Source organism: Schistocerca serialis, chromosome 6, assembly GCF_023864345.2.
Source record: "Schistocerca serialis cubense isolate TAMUIC-IGC-003099 chromosome 6, iqSchSeri2.2, whole genome shotgun sequence".
Taxonomy (NCBI): Eukaryota; Metazoa; Arthropoda; class Insecta; order Orthoptera; family Acrididae; genus Schistocerca; species Schistocerca serialis.
The window spans coordinates 441,270,236-441,289,662 of NC_064643.1; the positions used below are offsets into that span (position 1 = coordinate 441,270,236).

The window sequence follows — 19,427 nt, forward strand, 5'->3', positions numbered from 1 at the left end:
ACCTTACTTACCGAGTCCTTTATTTGTTGGTTTGTTATGGCACGGACAAGGGCAAGATGACCTGACATTGAAATAGAAGTCTGTTTGAGTAGAAGGGCACTTATTTTCCGGCACATGAATTCGACTTCGGAGTTTTTGGCATGCGGAAACTGCCTTCCATCCACTGCTTTGACTGTGCCTACTGGCACGTATATCGAGTAAGAAAGCCTCACATAATTTCAAATTCTTTTCGAAGCTTCGCACTTAAGCCACACTTATGAACTAAAAATAAAAAGTTATTTATGCAGAAAGCTATAAGGATACGGAATAAGTAAGGAAGAGCAACGCCATGGCTTTCTCAAGTAAGACTCCGTTAAATTCTGGAAAGGGAAAAAGAAGGCAGGCGATGATCATTGTAATCAATGCTTACCCCGTATAAAAAAGAACGTTTCAATACAAGGTTTCTGTTTTCACACAATTTGATTTTGCCCGTTAGAAATGGTTGGTGAAAGCGTGCGACTGCTTGTAAAGGCAGTGGATCTCTTTATAAAATAATTCTTCTGCTATCAGTCACGAATTTAGTTTTGTTTGCCTTTTACTTGCTACCTCCGTGTATATGACTCCCATTTTCAAGTGCTTTTTTATTTTGTTACGCCATTTATTCGTAATGTGTTTTGTTTTTGTATGTTTGTTGTTTTTAAAGCGTATTATGCATGGAAAATTTTGTCTGATGTTTAATACGTGTCAGTTTCTGCGTAAGTGGTCAACAAGAAAACCTAAAACCGACAGAACAATGCAGCACCTTACTCATCGGAACATCATGACTAAATTGCATAGTATATGAAAAACGCTAAAGAGAATCCTTTTACCAAAACATGTTGTGCAAAAGATATATAAAAAGAAAGTCGTGACTGATACCAGAGAAAGTTATTTTTATAAACAAATCCATTATTTCCTCATATATCAATTTCCATACTTCTCCAGATGATTTTCGGTGAATAAAGTGCTGAAAACTGTCTAGAATACGGTAAGAGTTCTAGAAAATTACAAGTAATGTTGAACACACAATAGCAGTCAGAGCCTGCCTGCCGGGCTAGCCCATGTGGATGGGTTTGCGGTTTGACGAGCAAGTCAACGTTCCACATAGGTAAAGGCTCCGTTTCACAAGCTGATGAGGTAGATGCAGCCAACAGCAACCCCGATATAGTGTGATCACTGGTAGAACCGGCAAACCACTCTATACTTGTTAAAATAAGACAGAAAAGTCAGACCCTCCGCTAAGGAACAAATAAGTCAGTTTCATGAACGTAGGCAGAATAAACAACGTTCAGCCAAGGTACATACATGTATGTACTCACAGGCCATAGACGTGGACCTTCATCACACCTGTAGTACCAATTGAAATGCTGACAATGGTGAACGCAAGCATCGATTTTATATCGTGTAAATTATAACACTCTCAGAATTGTAACGGTTTGTTGCTGTTATAACATGACACATATACTTGTCAAATTTCCGGACAAATGCGTTTCAAAATATTTGGTTGGAATATAATTTCTGTACAGTTATGCTAGAGCACTGTAGTAAGTAAGCACTGATGAAAAGAAATTATTATTATTATTATTGTTGTTGTTGTTGTTGTAAGGCTTTGTAACATGTAGTATATTCAACCTACATTTATAAAACGCATGAAACAAAAAAGCAGCTCAAATAGTTTCGTCTGCATATCTATGCGCATGCGCTTGGACTGTTTCCTGAGTCGTCCGTTAGAAAGCGCTAGTAGCAACGATGGCGATTAGCGAACAGAAAGTTCTTGTGTTTTACGGTTTGCAAGGACCGAATCTGTTGTTACAGTGCAACTTGCGATCCATATTAAGTTCCGTTGGAGACCTCAATATGTTAATAACATCCGTAAATTTTGTCATCAGTTTAAAGAGACCGACTGTCTCTGCAATTGGTACAATACGGGACGACAAAGAGTGATTGAAGAACGTGTTGAACGTGTGAGTCTGTCTTTCACGAGTGGCGCAGAGAAATCAGTTCGGAAGGATAGTTGTGAATTACCAGTTTCAGTGATGTCTTATTTGTAGACATTCAAGAAGACACAGCTACCTCCATATCATCTGCATTGTTAAAAACTCTAAAGCCTACAGACTACAGTTTACGTGCCAATTTTGAAAACGAATGTTGCTGCATGACGTCAAAGATTTTCTGGATCGTGCCTTCAGTGATCAACCGACATTTCACCTAGAAATGCGAACACATAATAGTAATATAAGCGCCTGGGGGTCAGCAAATCCCCACGAGACGGTACAGTTGCAACGAGGGTTCCCTAAATCAAATGCTTTTGTGCCACATCCGGGCGGAAAGTTAATGGGCCTTTCTGTTTCGGTGAAGCAACTGTAACCGGTGTTTCTTATTATGATGCGCTAAATCTATGCCTCTTCAACTGGAAGAAACTGATCCACAGAAATTTATTTGGCAGCAATACGGTGCACCGCCTCACTGGTACAATTCAGTGCTTAAACGAAGTTGCACCTGATCGCTTAAATGGAAGCAATTTTTTTCTTGCGAGTTCATAAAAGATCATGTCTATGTGCATCTGCTTCCAGCTGATCTACCGACGCAAGAAACAGGATTGAAGAAGTTCTTACAACAATTACAGCAGACACACTGATCAAAGTTTGGGATTAACTCGCCTATCAACTCATGTGTGCCGTTTGGCGAATGGTGCTCTCACTGAAGACTTGTAAGAAAAACTGTTTCAGTTGCTCTTGCGTGTGATGTATTATTTATAATAATAATAAATGCTACAAAGCCTTAAAATCCCAGTATTCATTTTGAAACACCTGACACTACGAAAATTTACTTATTTTATTGTTACTGTTACCTTCAGCAGCAAGATGGTTCGACACACCTCTCTAAGCTTGTCTATGTAGTGCAAGCTTATTCATCTTCGTACAACTGTTGTTACGTACATCCATTTGGAGCTTTTCATTGTTGGCAATTATTGGTCTCCCTCCACTTTTACCCACACCCGTTCCCTCCATCCACAAACTGATGCTTTCTTGCTGCCTCAGTACATGTCCTCCCAATCGACAGCTTGTTTTAGTCAAGCTGCGCCATAAATTTATTTTTTTCCCAATTCGATTCAATTACGCCTCATTAGCTATTCGATCCAGCCATCTACTCTTTAGCATTCTCCTGTAGCCTAACATTTCAAAATCCTCTGTTGCTTTCTTGTTATTTCCGTGCAAGTGTGCCATCCAGATGTTATTATTGTACTCTTCAGGCCGAACACTGGTTTGATGCAGCTCTCCATGCTACTCCATCCAGTGCAAGCCTCTTCATCTCCGAGTAAGTATTCATCTCTTGGTCTCCATCTACGATTTTTACTCTCCACACTTCGTTCCAGTACTAAAGTAGTGATGCCTTGATGTCTCAGAGGGTGGCCTATCAACCGATCCCCTCTTTTAGTCAAGTTACGTCACAAATTCCCCCCCCCCCCCCCTCCAATTCTACTCAATACCTCCTCATTAGCTACGCGATATGTACATCTAATCTTCAGCATTCTGCTGTAGCACTACACTTGAAAAGTCTCTATTGTCTTCTAGTCTAAACTGTTCATTGTCCATGTTCCACTTCCATCATGGTTACACTCCAGACATATACTTTAAGAAAAGACTTCCTAACACTTAAATCTATATTCGGTGTTAACAAATTTCTCTTCAGAAACGCTTTTCTTGCCATTGCCTGTCTACATTTTAAATCTTCTCTACTTCGGCCTGGCCATCATCAGTTATTTTGATGCTCAATCAATTATCAAAACTCACCTACAACATTCAATTCCTCATTTTCTAATCTAATTCACTCAGCATCACTTGATTTAAAGACTTGTTTTGCTTTTATTGATGTCCATCTTACATCCTCCTTTCATCATGCTGTCTGTTCCGTTGAACTACTCTTCCAAGTCGTCTGCTGCCTCTGACAGGATTACTACGTCACTGGACAACTTCAAAGTTTTTATTTCTGTTTCGTGAACTTTAATTCCTGCTATTAATTTTTCTTCGGTTTCCTTTACCGTTTGTCCAACGTACAGAGTGAGTAACATGGGGATAGACTACAATTCTGTCTAACTCTCTTCTCACCCACCCCTTCCATTTCATTCCCCTCGACTCTTACAACGGCCGTCCGGTTTCTGTAACAGTTATAAATAGCCTTTCTGTTCCTGTATTTTACCCCTGCTACCTTCAGAATTTCAAAGAGAATATTCTAGTCAACATTGTCACAAGCTTTCTCTAAGTCTATGCTATAAACGAAGGTTTACCTTCCTTAACTTATCTTCTAAGAGAAGTTTTAGGGTTAGTAGTGCCTCACGTGTTCGTACGTTTCTCTGGAATCCAAGCTGATCTTCCCCGAGGTCGGCGCCTACGTTTTCCCATTCTTCTGTAAAGATTTCGCGTTACTGTTTTCCAACCGTGGTTTATTAAACTGATAGTTTGGTAACACTCACACCTGTCAACTCATGATTTCTTTGGAACTGCAGTCCAGATATTATTATTAAAATCCTAGGTATCTCTCTCACGTTGAAAATGGGGATGACAGCAAGTTGGGGTTCGCGGGGAAGGGTGAGAGAGGCGTTAGACTACAATCTTTGCCTACCCTCGCCACTACAACCGGATCTTGGATAGGTGCGTGAAAGAACGACTGCTGTTTTCAGAATGAGGAAACGAAGCAGACAGCACAGTGAACAGAAACAACAGTTTGGAAGTGAGTAGCGGCTACAGAGCTCGGCTCGAGCTGTGTGGATTCACGGGCTTTAAGGCTCTCAAGGGCGCCACAACAAACAAGCACTACGCTACGCTACTCTACTGGGCGGCCGGCGCAGGCGCAACAGGGTGCGGCAGTCGGGGTGGGGGCGGCGAAGAGGAGCTGACGAAACGGCGGAGCACCCTGGCGGGCCGTTGCACCGCGCCGCCGGCTCTGCCGCTGTGGTGACGCAATGCGCGCGCCGTTGCCAGGCGGCGCCGCGAGCGCCAGCGCGTACGCTAGAGTACGGTCACGTGGCCCGTGACGTACCGCGGCCCGCGTTGGCGGGAAGGAGGCGGCCGCGGGCCATGTTTGGCGCGCCGCCTGTCCCCCCACCACCTCGGCCCGCCGGGTGCGCCCCCTCTCCCCACCACCGTGGCGCCAACTCGCTCGGGGGAATTTGCACTTTCTGTCGCTCGTAAATCACCAGCACTGCTAGGCTTTATCCTGCGGCCTCTACTCTCGACCCTGATCAATAACAACGGAGAGTGGCTTCTCCGCGCCAGGAACCGTATTTGTTACTACGTCTTCGAGTACTCGTTCATCAAACTTCAGGCGAATACCTTGGCAATGCTGATACGTCCTCTTTCCTCGAGAACTGCAACGTTATTATCTTATCTGCATGAAAGAAAACAGTGCGTCACTTCCTTGGTGATCACATGGCAGCAACAGTCAGGAATAAAACTTGCTGTACCACAGGATTCTGTTTTGAATCCAATATGATATCTCACTTATTTGCTTAATTTATCCAGCGTAGGTATGTCCATTATCACTAAAATAACCGTTTTTGGTTATATCGGCTTTTTCAACCCCAGTGTATCCGGACTGATAAAACCACTCAGAGTAACCGGTTTCTGAAATAATTGATGTTCGTTCTTTTTATTCCTGTATTTCCTGTAATAAACGTAGAAATCAAAAAATTTTGACTTCCTCAAATTCAATACACACAAAATCAAAATATTAAATTAAATACCCAAATAGAAGGATGCTTAGTCCGACCACTGTTCGCCGCTTTTCTCGAAAAGTGGTAAGTGTCGACTACTACTACTACCAAGAAAAAGAGATTAGTATTCTCTTATTGATTCTAAATTTTAGAAACTATGGCTCAAAAATCATGATATAGCAGAGGGTCATACCACTATTTGGACGTTAAGAATAGTCAGTGCTACAGGATGAAAATTGACGGCGAAGAACTCTATTTTTCGTGTTAATTTGTCCGTTTCCAAGAGCTACAAGCAGATAAAATCAATTTCTGTAGACACACGAGGCAGATCAACTGATTTCTATTTTTATTGTAACCAGACTGAACTGTTTAGTTCTCCTTATATTACGCCACAAATCTGATGTGGCTTCTCCCGTTTTTAGCCGGCTGCTGTAGCCGAGCGGTTCTAGGCGCTTCAGTCCGGAACCGTGCTGCTGCTACGGTCGCAGGTTTGAATCCTGCCTTGGGCATGTCCTTAGGTTAGTTAGGTTTAGGTAGTTCTAAGTCTAGGGGACTGATGAAGGGTTGTTTGGGGGAAGAGACCAAACAGCTAGGTCATCGGATTAGGGAAGGACGGGGAAGGAAGTCGGCCGTGCCCTTTCAAAGGAACTATCCAGGCATTTGCCTGGAGCGATTTAGGGAAATCACGGAAAACCTAAATCAGGATGGCCGGACGCGGGATTGAACCGTCGTCCTCCCGAATGGGGACTGATGACCTCAGATGTTAAGTCCCATAGTGCTCAGAGCCATTTGAACCATTTCTCCCGTTTTTAACGTTTTAAAGCAAATGGAGCAGTGTACTTCACCGAACTTCCTGAAATACTTGCATGGTACCATTCTATTATACAACTGATGTCCGACGACGACAGTAAGAAACTACCGTTTAGACAAGACAAGATGGGGCAAATCTTACACAGTGCATGTACACGCATACCATCTAGAACAGTGGTTCCCAACCTGGGAGGTAATTACTCCCTGAGGGGTAAAATTAAAGTTTTTGAGGGATGAAAACTAAACGATTCGATTCTGTTTCAGTCATGAAACTAAATTATTTTCAAAATATTATTACTATTTCGACAACTTCGTAAGACTCTAATAATGATTATATAAGCTATCAATAAGTACTTCTTCTCAATTAGTAGCATTAATGCGGTGGAGCTTACAAGTACCTCACACAGTCCACCCACTGCTCACATATGTTGTGATTTGTCCCATACATTGCTGATGATAAAAGGGGGACTTATACGTAACAAATTCAAAATATTTTAAAAAAATGTCTTGTCCAAGTTGTACTCGGCGTGTTTTTTAAGTAAGGTCCGTTTTGTTGTAGACACTAGTAGTTCGCGCGCATACCGCAACGAGCGCGTGCGTCGTGTACCGGCATGCCTCGGGAACAACTGTGCTCAGTTTTAGCTCTGTAGCTAACCTGTACGGTTGTGTTCTGTGCTTTCAAAATGTTTAAGACTATCAACTAGCCCGCCGCGTGTGAAGTTCGCTCAGTGGTACAGTTTTTGTTACCTAGAAAACTGTCTACTGTAGAAAATCATCGACAGATTTGCGAAGTGTACGATGATACTGTTATGAGTGAAAGCAAAGTGCGGAAGTGAGTACGAGAATTCAAAGATGGCCGTGACAAAGTCCATGATGAGCACCGCTCCAGTCGCCCTTCTTTGATTACAGACGATTTGGTGGCTTCAGTTGAGGCGAGAATTCGTGAGAACAGGCGCTTCACAATAATAGGTCTCTCAAACGAAATTCCTGACGTGTCGAGATCATTGCTTTACAGCATTGTTTCTGAGCACCTAAAGTTTAGGAAACTGTGCTCCCATTGGGTCCCAAAACTCCCTAACAGAGGACCACAAAAACCAAAGGTTTGAGTGTGCGATGAAGTTCTTGACTCGTTATCACGAAGAAGGTGACGGCTTCTTGAGTCAGATCGTAATTGGAGACGAAACATGGGTTTCGCATATCACGCCCGAATCGAAGCAACAGAGCACGGAATGGAAACACACACACTCGCCTGTAAAGGTGAAGGCCAAACAGACTCTGTCCCAGCGCAAAATCATGGCGTCGGTGTTTTGGGATAGGCATGGTGTTTTTCATGCAACGAGGAACCACCATCAATGCAGAAGCATACTGTCAAACCCTGAGAAAGCTACACTGAGCGATTCAAAACAAAAGACGCGACATGCTGACAAAGGGAATTGTCCTTCTCCATGACAATGCAAGACCTCACACTGCAGGACAGACCCGCGATTTATTGGACACTTTTGGCTGGGAAGTTTTAGACCACCCACCCTACAGTCCTGATCTTGCACCGAGCGATTACCACCTGTTCCTCCACCTCAAACAACACCTCAGTGGCAATTGTTACAATGATGACGACGACGTGCAAACGGCAGTGGACTCTTCTTGGTTATCGGAGTAGGCGGCAAATTTTTATGAAGAGGGTATTTTAAAATTGGTTGAGAGGTATGAAACATGTTTGAACAAACTTGGCAACTAGTCGAAAAACAGAGCGAAGTATGTACTGTCTGAAATTAAATTTACTGTTCTGAAATAACCTTTAGTTGTGTACTTATGTTCAAATGGACCTTACGTTTAAAAAAACGCGCCGCATAGATAGTCCTACAATAGTTCAGAAATTGCTTCTTTACTCACTTTGAAACAAATAAATGAATTAATTGACAGCATGAAACTGCAGTAACTATATGAGGGTTACTATAGAGCTGTACACAGTTTTATTGTTAATTGTTATTGGAGTGGTTAGACACAAAGCATTAACAACCTGAAGTCGTCTAATTTCTGCCATTTCAGAGGCAAGGGGTGCAGTAATGAAGTGATTTACGAACAGTGAAGTATAGTGCACATTGTTGTATTCTGCCTACTCGTCAATGGGGTGCCTACGAAACCTACTTTCTCGGAGCCGGCCGAAGTGGCCGTGCGGTTAAAGGCGCTGCAGTCTGGAACCGCAAGACCGCTACGGTCGCAGGTTCGAATCCTGCCTCGGGCATGGATGTTTGTGATGTCCTTAGGTTAGGTTAGGTTTAACTAGTTCTAAGTTCTAGGGGACTAATGACCGCACCAGTTGAGTCCCATAGTGCTCAGAGCCATTTTGCTACTTTCTCGGATCGCTAGGTAACAATTCAAGCTAATCGTATTAATGAATATTATTTCCTGAAAATAAATGACAAATACTTAACGTGGAGAAATATAGATGTGTCGCGATCAAAGGGCAACAGACAAACAAGAAATCTCTGCACTATATACGTGCTACATAATAGAAGCGAAATGACTAGTCTTGATGCTATCCTTCAACTCGCTGCTGTAGAACTGGCCGTAGCCAGTTGGATGTGGTGCTTATGTCTTCTTCGTGTAGACTGTAGAGGGCGCTGCCGTCACGTTGTCGTCCTGGAGAGGGGTCGGGGTTAAATTTTGATAAGACTCAGTACACGCAATCCAGTACTTCTCACGATACTGTACAAGCTATAAAAATGGTGTACTGAAACTATAAAACACAAGAATTAAAAACTGTTAAGTTCTTGGAACTGCAGATGGATCATGATCTTAATTGCAAAACGCAGTGCCTAGAATTAATGAAACGCTCTAGTTCAGTAACATTTGCAGGATGCATGATTACTGCAATGGGCAATTTAAAAAAGAAGAAAGTTGACTGTTCTGTCTACATCCACCCATAACGAGTTACGGAACATTTATGGGGGAAACTCAACTTACAGAGTTAGTAACTCCAAAATATAGAGGAGTGCTGTAAGATTTATTTGGTGTTAATGCCAGAAAAAACTGTACATAGCTTTTTAAAAAAGCCTATTATTTTGAGATTTGGATACCGCTTCGCCGGCTGGAGTGGCCGAGCGGTTCTAGGCGCTACAGTCTGGAACCGCGCGACTGCTGCGGTCGCAGGTTCGAATCCTGCCTCGGGCATGGATGTGTGTGATGTCCCTAGGTTAGTTACGTTTAAGTAGTTCTAAGTCCTAGGGGACTGATGACTTCAGAAGTTAAGACCCATAGTGCTCAGAGCCATTTGAGCCATTTTTGATACCGCTTCCTTAACCTGTTTTTCTCCATAATGCTTGTTGAACACTGTGTCTGGAATGTACGTTATGCTGTGTTGTTTCGTAGATCGGTTTAAGACGATTTCATATCAGTACTATATCCCCAAAATGCAGACAACACTATGCACTGTAACTGTAATGTTTATATCACATGTGCGAGAACTATCGATAGATATCACGCATAAACTGACCATATCGTTTATTTAAAAATCCTTTTAACTTCAGTTTCTAGTTCACCATTTATGTTTTGTGCTCCTCTCTGCCCCACATAGGCTTAATAAAGTAAGCATAATAAGTATCATGAAATACATCTAGAAAAGTTAGCAAGCAACATCAGAGCTTGTGTTGTTATTCACATTGCGCAGCCCGCAAAGCGAAGTGCGGATCTGATGCTGAATGCTGCCTTGCCCAATTCCAAGTTTATGGCCACTATTATGCAGCTCTCCCGAGGGGAAATTAAGGATAAGGTGTGAGGACTTCAGGAAGACATTTGACACTGTCCCACACTCCCATTTACTGGAAAAAATTCGAGCTTACCAAATATCGGACGAGACTTGCGGCTGGATGCAAGACTTCCTTGCGGATAGAACTCAACACGTCACTCTTAACGGAACAAAGTCGATAGATGTAAAAGTAATTTCCGGAGTACCCAAGGAAGTGTGATGGACCATTAGCGTTTATAATGTATATAAATGATCTAATAGAAAGAGTCGTAAGCACTTTAAAACTGTTCGCAGATGATGCGGTTGTCTGTAAGAAAGTAGCAATGCCAAAAGACAAGTCCCTGGACGAACAGAAGGGTTAAGAGAGAATCGTGAAAAAATTGTTGCAGTATTTGAGAGTGGAACGTCAAGGGCGCCAGACTTGAAGGATAACCAGCAGGAAATGGAATTTTAGTTCAAAATGATGATTCCAGATGTCGGAAATATCGATTTTATTCATCCGGAGTTCGTTCATCTGCAGACAATGACGACAATGATGATTGATTATCTGACGAAACTGGGGTTCGTTATGAAGAAGTTATGTCATATACAGAGACGACAACCCAGCTGGACCAAACAATGCTCTATTTGGAATACCAGGCGGAAACAACTTGGGCTAATGTAATGTTTGTGAAACGCCTGCCCGATCGTGTTGCACGTAAACGACATACGAATCTGGCGCAAATGAAGTTTACTGATTACTGTAGTGTATGAAACTCTCTGTTTCTTCCTATGTCTCGTCAAAAGTTATGTGAAAAAGTGTATTATCTGTATAAGTAGGCGCAAATAAATTTAACGTTTGTGTTTGTGACATTTAGCCCATGTCTTTCTAACTTTTTTTTCTAAACTTGCAGAATATCCGGATTTTCCAAAATCCAAACGGCCTGGTCCGGACAAACGAAGCTCTACTGTACTGTTGTCGATCTTATTGAGTCATCCTAATAGCGTTCTTCACGGTTTTCTAGATCTTTCCAGGCGAATTCTGGGCTGTGGCCAATACATTCGCCTTTCCCTGACAATTATTTAAAAAAAAATGGCTCAAATGGCTCTGAGCACTATGGGATTTAACTTCTGAGGCCATCAGTCCCCTAGAATTTAGAACTACTTAAACCTAACTAACCTAAGGACATCACACACATCCATGCCTGAGGCAGGATTCGAACCTGCGACCGTAGCGGTCGCTCGGTTCCAGACTATAGCGCCTAGAACCGCTCGGCCATCCCGGCTGGCCAATTATTAAAATGTATAAAGTAAGTTAAGTTCTTATTCTGTTATTGTTCCTTTTTTGAGAGATATTTTCATTTTGGCATTCCGTATACATGCATGTATGCATGTTTGGTTTTTTTTTAGTTCAGTTGCAGGATACTGATGACCTTGCATCCTAATACACGTATCTATTTGAAGAAAAATCAAGTATAAAAAATAAAAGCCACTCCGTTATTATCACACAACATGAAACCAGGCTGCCACACTCTGCAGAATGAAGAGGTGTTGCATCATTTATAAAAGTGTGCGTCGGTCACCTGGCCGTTGGTGCGCGACAGCAAGCAATTGGTAATTATTGTTGCAAGACAGCAAACAAGTGGTAGTTATGTCCTTGTGGCCGTTTGGAACATGACGTAACGTTACCCAGCGCACCACAAGATGCTTAAAGCCTTCTCCCCTGTAGGGCTGACTGCAATTCTCCCCTCTCCCCCCCCCCCCCCCCGTCCAATCCCCCACCCACAGCGCCAGTCTCCCCACCACATATCGCCGGTTGCAAGGTGAAGACAGGTGGTTGCCATTCACCACGCCTCTCCAAACCCTTAAACCAGTACTACGCGACGCAGGAATGCGGACACGATAGACTATATCGCAGCTGGTGTGTAAACAGGCACACAGCTACACAATAGTCAGCGAACTGGTTGGCATGTGTCGTGCCAATTTTACTACTGTGTTGTTGAAGTTCATTCACCCGCTCCTGTGTCATGGAATACTGGCTCATTCAGTCAATGTATCCCCATTCCACAAGGTCTCTGCAGAATCAATGTTACCTTCAGTCAGGTTATGTGTGGCTGCGAATTGGTGCATCCCTCACATGTAGGTCTTAGCACACTGTCCAGATGCTGGCTAAAAGTGGGATTTGCTGATTTCCGGGTCTACTGAAAACCTATCATCAGGATTTCTTCTTGATGGACGAAATGTCTTGATCAATGGTGACCTACATGTGGAGCGTCCAAATAATGTTAACCAACTAACTTGACAAATTTTACACCCACTTATTAATCAATAGCCCGGCAACTTTGAAAACCCCTACGCTTCGTAGTTTGTATCAATTATCTTAACACTCCAGTAGCACATCTTCTGCTATGTGATTGTTGCTCACATTTTCAACATTCTACTGTTCCCATTACATGTCCATAACGCAGTGTGTTACACACTACAAACAATTCTTACACTGTCTTCTGTGTCGCTTCACAGACTTTACACTATGCTGTTGTGCTGGTGCTCTTCCAAATTGCTTTACTTTACCTCTTCTTGTCTATGTTACCAGTTCCTTTTATAAGAACAAAAATACTTTTACGTTATCTTCTTCCTAAACATTCGTATCCTTCCTTTGATTTTAAACAATGGAAAATCCAGTATGGAATAACGACAATATTGTGAAAAGGATAAACTGCGACTCACCCTATAGTGGAGATGTTAAGTCGCAGATAGGCACAACAAAAAGATTGTCAAACAAGTAAGCTTTCGGCCAAAAAAGCTTTCTTCCGAATTAGACAACATATACACACATAGTCACACAAACGCAACTCACACACACACATGATCACTCTCTCTGGCTGCCGAAGTAAGATCAATAGTACTGTTTTGGAATTGCATTGTAATTACAGACAGACTGAAAATCCTATTAGCAATCCTTCTGAACTTTTTAGAAGCGGAGATAATACTTTTTGATTTTGTGCCAAATGCTACAAAAATTAAATAGGAAAGGCTTCATTCATGCTTGAGTGAAAACAGAAACTTATTGAACGGTTGAATCGATACAAGGATTCAGCAAAACAAATATATGATACAAATTTGAGCAGAATATAAACTTCAACTCAACTGTCACGTTAACGGCTACACAATTATGGGTTAATTAATTTAATAGCTTTCGCTACACCCATTTTCCGTCCGCAGCTCGTGGTCGTGAGCTAGCGTTCTCGCTTCCCACGCACGGGTTCCCGGGTTCGATTCCCGGCGGGGTCAGGGATTTTCTCTGCCTCGTGATGACTGGGTGTTGTGTGATGTCCTTAGGTTAGTTAGGTTTAAGTAGTTCTAAGTTCTAGAGGACTGATGACCATAGATGTTAAGTCCCATAGTGCTCAGAGCCATTTGAACCATTTGAACCCATTTTCCTCGGAAAGACTGTCATGTATGTTGGTTGATTTTCGATTATGAAGCGTTCTGTAGCCACCGGGCAGCGATAATATTGTTGTAGGCGGGGGGGGGGGGGGGGAGGAGGGAGGGGTATGCCGCGAGTAAAACTTTGGGTCACTCTTCATCGGTCTGGCGTAGCACAAAGTTGAAAACAATTTACATAAAGCATCTTCTGAACACAGTTCGAAGGTGGAATAAGAAGAGATGCGTCAGCTTAGAGTCTTTATTCTGAGCTTGAATTAATTTGTTTTATCGCGTGTTTAACTTATTTTGCATTAGTTATTACACTTCTTTTTCTGTTGTTATACTATATTTGTACCTACTAAAGCCCTTCATCTCAGTTTTATTTTGGGACACAGTTCGAGCTAAAATAAAATTAAGTTATTCCTGACGTAATAAGCACAGGTTTCGGTAACAGTGATCGTGTGAAAATTTTTCTTTTTTGTTATTTACGTGGTTCATGGTGTGGGTTCCTGTTGTCATGTTCTAGTTCATGAACCACGGGCAACATATGAGTGGCCAAGTAAGAGGTCCCGACAGTCGGGATACCAGTTACTTTGGAAAAAGGCTGAGCATCTCGGACATATTCTGAGTCGTGGTCACCTTTGTGCTCATACGGCAAAGACTACCAAATCCACCGGTTAGTCCCTCAACCGTTAGGGGTAAAACTCAATGGGACTCGGGGCAACTAAGACTAGCAACCTGCTTCCCTGGTGCTTTAAATATGATGCTGGCAACAATCAGAGCAAAATGCCTCGGACCTTTGGAGGTGACGAAGTCCCACCTCTAACTGACAAACCAGGGACTCCTAAGATACGACTTCGCAAACAAATGGTAATGAGATGGGGAGCTATTAATATCAATGGGGGCTACTCTGGGAAGAAGGTAGAGCTGGCAGAGGCTGCAAGTAAGATGGGGCTGGACGTTTTAGCTGTTAGTGACATTCGGGTAAGGGGTGAGAAAGAAGAAGAAGTGGGAAAATACAAAGTCTACCTGTCAGGAGTCAAAGCAGGAATAGCACATGGGGGTGTAGGGCTTTAATCAGGAAAGAAATGGAACCCAGCGTAGCTGCAATAAGGTATGTAAGCGAACGACTGATGTGGACAGATTTGACAGTGTCTAGCAAGAAAATTAGGATTGTGTCAGTATATTCGCATTGTGAAGGGATAGATCAAGATAAGATGGATAGTTTTTATCATGCACTCAGTGATGTAGTTGTTAGAGTAAAGGACAAGGACAGTGTTCTGCTCATGGGTGATTTTAATGCCAGGATTGGAAATCGAACAGAAGGATATGAAAAGGTTATGGGTAAATTTGGAGAGGATATGGAGGCCAACAGGAACGGGAAACAAATCCTGGATTTCTGTGCCAGTATGGGCTTAGTAATCACAAACTCTTTTTTTAGACATAAGAACATTCACTGGTATACTTGGGAAGGCAGGGGAACCAGATCTGTCATTGACTATATAATAACAGATCAGGAATTCAGGAAGGCTGTGAGGGACACATGTGTATTCAGGGGATTCTTTGACGACACTGATCATTATTTAATCTGCAGTGAAATTGGTATTGTGAGGCCGAAAGTGCAGGAGGTCAGGTCCATGTGTAGGAGGATAAGAGTGGAGAAACTTCAGGATAAGGAAATCAGGCACAAGTACATAACAGTGATCTCAGAAAGGTACCAGTTAGTTGAATGTAGTCAATTACAGTCATTGGAAAAGGAATGGACAAGGTACAGGGACACAGTACTAGAAGTGGCTGAAGAATGTCTTGGAACAGTAGTGTGTAAAGGTAGGACGAAGCAAACAGCTTAGTGGAATTACACAGTCAAGGCAGCCTGTAAACGGAAAAAGAAGGCGTATCAAAAATGGCTACATACTAGAACTCAGGTAGACAGAGAAAGTTATGTTGAAGAAAGAAACAAAGCCAAAGAGATAATTGCAGCATCCAAGAAGAAATCTTGGGAAGCCTTTGGAAACAGGTTGGAGACTTTGGGTCAAGCTGCTGGAAAACCATTCTGGAGTGTAATTAGCAGTCTTCGAAAGGGAGGTAAGAAGGAAATGACAAGTATTACGAACATGTCCCAGGAAAACTGCTGGTGAATCCTGTGGATGCCTTGGGCAGATGGAGGGAATATTTTGAAGAGTTGCTCAATGTAGCTGAAAATACGATCAGTAATATTTCAGATTTCGATGTACAATGGGATAGGAATGATGATGGAAATAGGATCACATTTGAGGAAGTGGAGAAAATGGTGAATAGATTACAGTGCAATAAAGCAGCTGGGGTGGATGAAATTAAGTCGGAACTCATCAAATACAGTGGAATGTCAGGTCTTAAATGACTACACAGGATAATTGAAATGGCCTGGGAGTCGGGACAGGTTCCATCAGACTGGACAAAAGCAGTAATCACACCAATCTTTAAACATGGAAACAGAAAAGATTGTAACAACTACAGAGGTATATCTTTAATCAGCGTTGTGGGTAAAATCTTCTCAGGTATTGTTGAAAGGAAAGTGCGAGTATTAGTTGAGGACCAGTTGGATGAAAATCAGTGTGGGTTTAGGACTCTTAGAGATTGTCAGGACCAGATCTTTAGCTTACGCCAAATAATGGAGAAGTGTTATGAGTGGAACAGGGAATTGTATCTATGCTTTACAGATCTAGAAAAGGCATATGACCGGGTTCCTAGGAGGAAGTTATTGTCTCTTCTACGAGGTTATGGAATAGGAGGCAAACTTTTGCAAGCAATTAAAGGTCTTTACATGGATAATCAGGCAGCAGTTAGAGTTGACGGTAAATTGAGTTCATGGTTTAGAGTAGTTTCAGGGGTGAGACAAGGCTGCAACCTGTCTCCACTGTTGTACATATTATTTATGGATCATATGATGATAACAATAGACTGGCTGGGTGAGTTTAAGATATGTGAACACAAAATAAGCAGTCTTGTATATGCGGATGACTTAGTACATGATGGCAGATTCGATTGAAGTTCGCAAAGTAATATTTCAGAGGTAGATCAGAAATGTAAGGACTATGGTATGAAGATTAGCATCTCCAAAACGAAAGTAATATCAGTGGGAAAGAGATATAAACGGATTTACTGCCAAATAGGAGGAACAAAGTTAGAACAGGTGGACAGTTTCAAGTACTTAGGATGCATATTCACACAGGATGGCAACATAGTGAAAGAACTGGAAGCGAGGTGTAGCAAAGCTAATGCAGTGAGTGCTCAGCTACGATCTACTCTCTTCTGCAAGAAGGAAGTCAGTACCAAGACTAAGTTATATGTGCACCGTTCAACCTTTCAACCAACTTTGTTGTATGGGAGCGAAAGCTGGGTGGATTCAGGTTACCTTATCAATAAGGTTGAGGTTACGGATATGAAAGTAGCTAGGATGATTGCAGGTACTAGTAGATGGGAACAATGGCAGGAGGGTGTCCACAATGAGGAAATCAAAGAAAAACTGGGAATGAACTCTATAGATGTAGCAGTCAGGGCGAACAGGCTTAGATGGTGGGGTCATGTTACACGCATGGGAGAAGCAAGGTTACCCAAGAGACTCATGGGTTCAGCAGTAGAAGGTAGGAGGAGTCGGGGCAGACCAAGGAGAAGGTATCTGGATTCGGTTAAGAATGATTTTGAAGTAATAGGCTTAACACCAGAAGAGGCACCAATGTTAGCACTGAATAGAGGATCATGGAGGAATTTTATAAGGGAGACTATGCTCCAGATAGAACGCTGAAAGGCATAATCAGTCTTAAATGATGATGATGTATGAAGGCTGTTGATATAGTTCTGCACCATTTTTTAACCAATGAGCTCACCAAATAGACAACGGACTTGCCACTGCAGCCGGCCGGAGTGGCCGAGCGGTTCTAGGCGCTACAGTCTGGAACCGGGCGACCGCTATGGTCGCAGGTTCAAATCCTGCCTCGGGCATGGATGTGTGTGATGTCCTTAGGTTAGTTCGGTTTAAGTAGTTCTAAGTTCTGGGGGACTGATGACCTCAGCAGTTAAGTCCCATAGTGCTCAGAGCCATTTGAACCATTTTTTGCCACTGCACCGGGAAGCGTAGGGCCACCTCTGTTCATTAGTGGCTTACTAGACGATTGTTAACAGCTGTTAAATGATGTTTGTAGACGTCGCTGTTGATCACAGGTGAATGATATTTGATGACTGCTGTGACATTCAAGAGGACTTAACTTCGAGCAGCGCATGACGCCGCTTTGATGACCCTCCTGATTACCTCGACTGTCTCAAGCGACCTTCATAGTTTGATGTAATTATCGCTTCTTCAACTGGAGAGTATTCTTCAACCTCCTTCTGTGTTGTGCCACACATTTCACTTCTACGTGTCTAACGCACGCAAAATCCTTCCTTGCTTCATTCTTTGCCTGACCTTAAATTGTTTTTCTGCTGATTTCCCTTTCAGCAACAAGTTAACTGTCTCAGAATGCATTGTGGACGTCCTACAAACCTGTGCCTCCGTCTGGTAACCTTTTCCCATACACCCCATACCTCGCGTGTTCCTCATAATATCGTTTCTAAAAAAAAAAAAAAAAAAAAAAAAAAAAAAAAAAAAAAAATAAATAAAATGGCTCAGAGCACTATTGGACTTAACTGCTGAGGTCATCAGTCGCCTCCCTAGAACTAAAAACTACTTAAACCTAACTAACCTAAGGACAACACACACATCCATGCCCGAGGCAGGATTCGAACCTGCGACCGCAGCGGTCGCGCGGCTCCAGACTGTAGCGCCTAGAACCGCTCGGAATAACGCTTCATTTCATAAATAAAAGTAATTTATTACTGCCTTTCATTGCCGTAAAGATACCATTGCAAGAGGTAACTGTTTAACTGTTTGTTATTAGTCAGTTAATGCGATATTGAGCTCGAGCTTTCGACGACATTTTCTTCGCGGTCAATAACTTAAACAATAACTTGTAGTGGTCTGTCTGAACTACGAGCGTAACAGACAACGTTTTAAATAAATAACGTGAAATGTAAATACTATGGAACTCAGTAATTTACTTTTATTCCTCCCGAGCACGCCATGAAGGCCCAATGGTACCGACCGGCCGCCATGTCATCCTCAGCCCATAGTCGTCACTGGATGCGGATATGGAGGGGCATGTGGTCAGCACACCGCCCTCCCGGCCTTATGTCAGTTCCCGATACCGGAGCTGCTGCTTCTCAATCAAGTAGCTCATCAGTTGGCCTCACAAGGGCTGAGTGCACCCCGCTTGCCAACAGCGCTCGGCAGACCGGATGGTCACCCATCCATCCCTAGCCCAGCCCGACAGCGCTTACCTTCGGTGATCTGACGGGAACCGGTGTTACCACTGCGGCAAGGCCGTTGGCTAACTCAGTAATTAAGGAAATAAATTATCTGAGTCTGTGATCATAACGTATTTTTGCGAACAATACCGTGAGGATCGCGTAAAATGCTTGGATCTCGTGAAACGAGGTTCATTGTCACTTAGTAAATCGTTTGCTTTAGCCGGGCATTGACTTTGGTGTAGGTTCTGTTTGCCCTGCTGAGGCATAAGTTTTGTTCTGACACTGGACCTTGTTTTACAGGCTGTAAGTTTTGACTTAATGACGTCAGTAGCCGAAATGTCGAACTACATAAAAAAACTAAGCAAATATAGACAGCCGTATTCGCAAAACTATGAAACTCATCACTTGTGCTGC

General features: G+C 42.7%; 1 pseudogene; it reads right to left on the minus strand.

Moving 5' to 3' along the window:
* Nucleotides 1-18,977: 18,977 nt before the first annotated feature.
* Nucleotides 18,978-19,094, minus strand: LOC126485419 (5S ribosomal RNA; annotated as a pseudogene).
* Nucleotides 19,095-19,427: the final 333 nt, after the last annotated feature.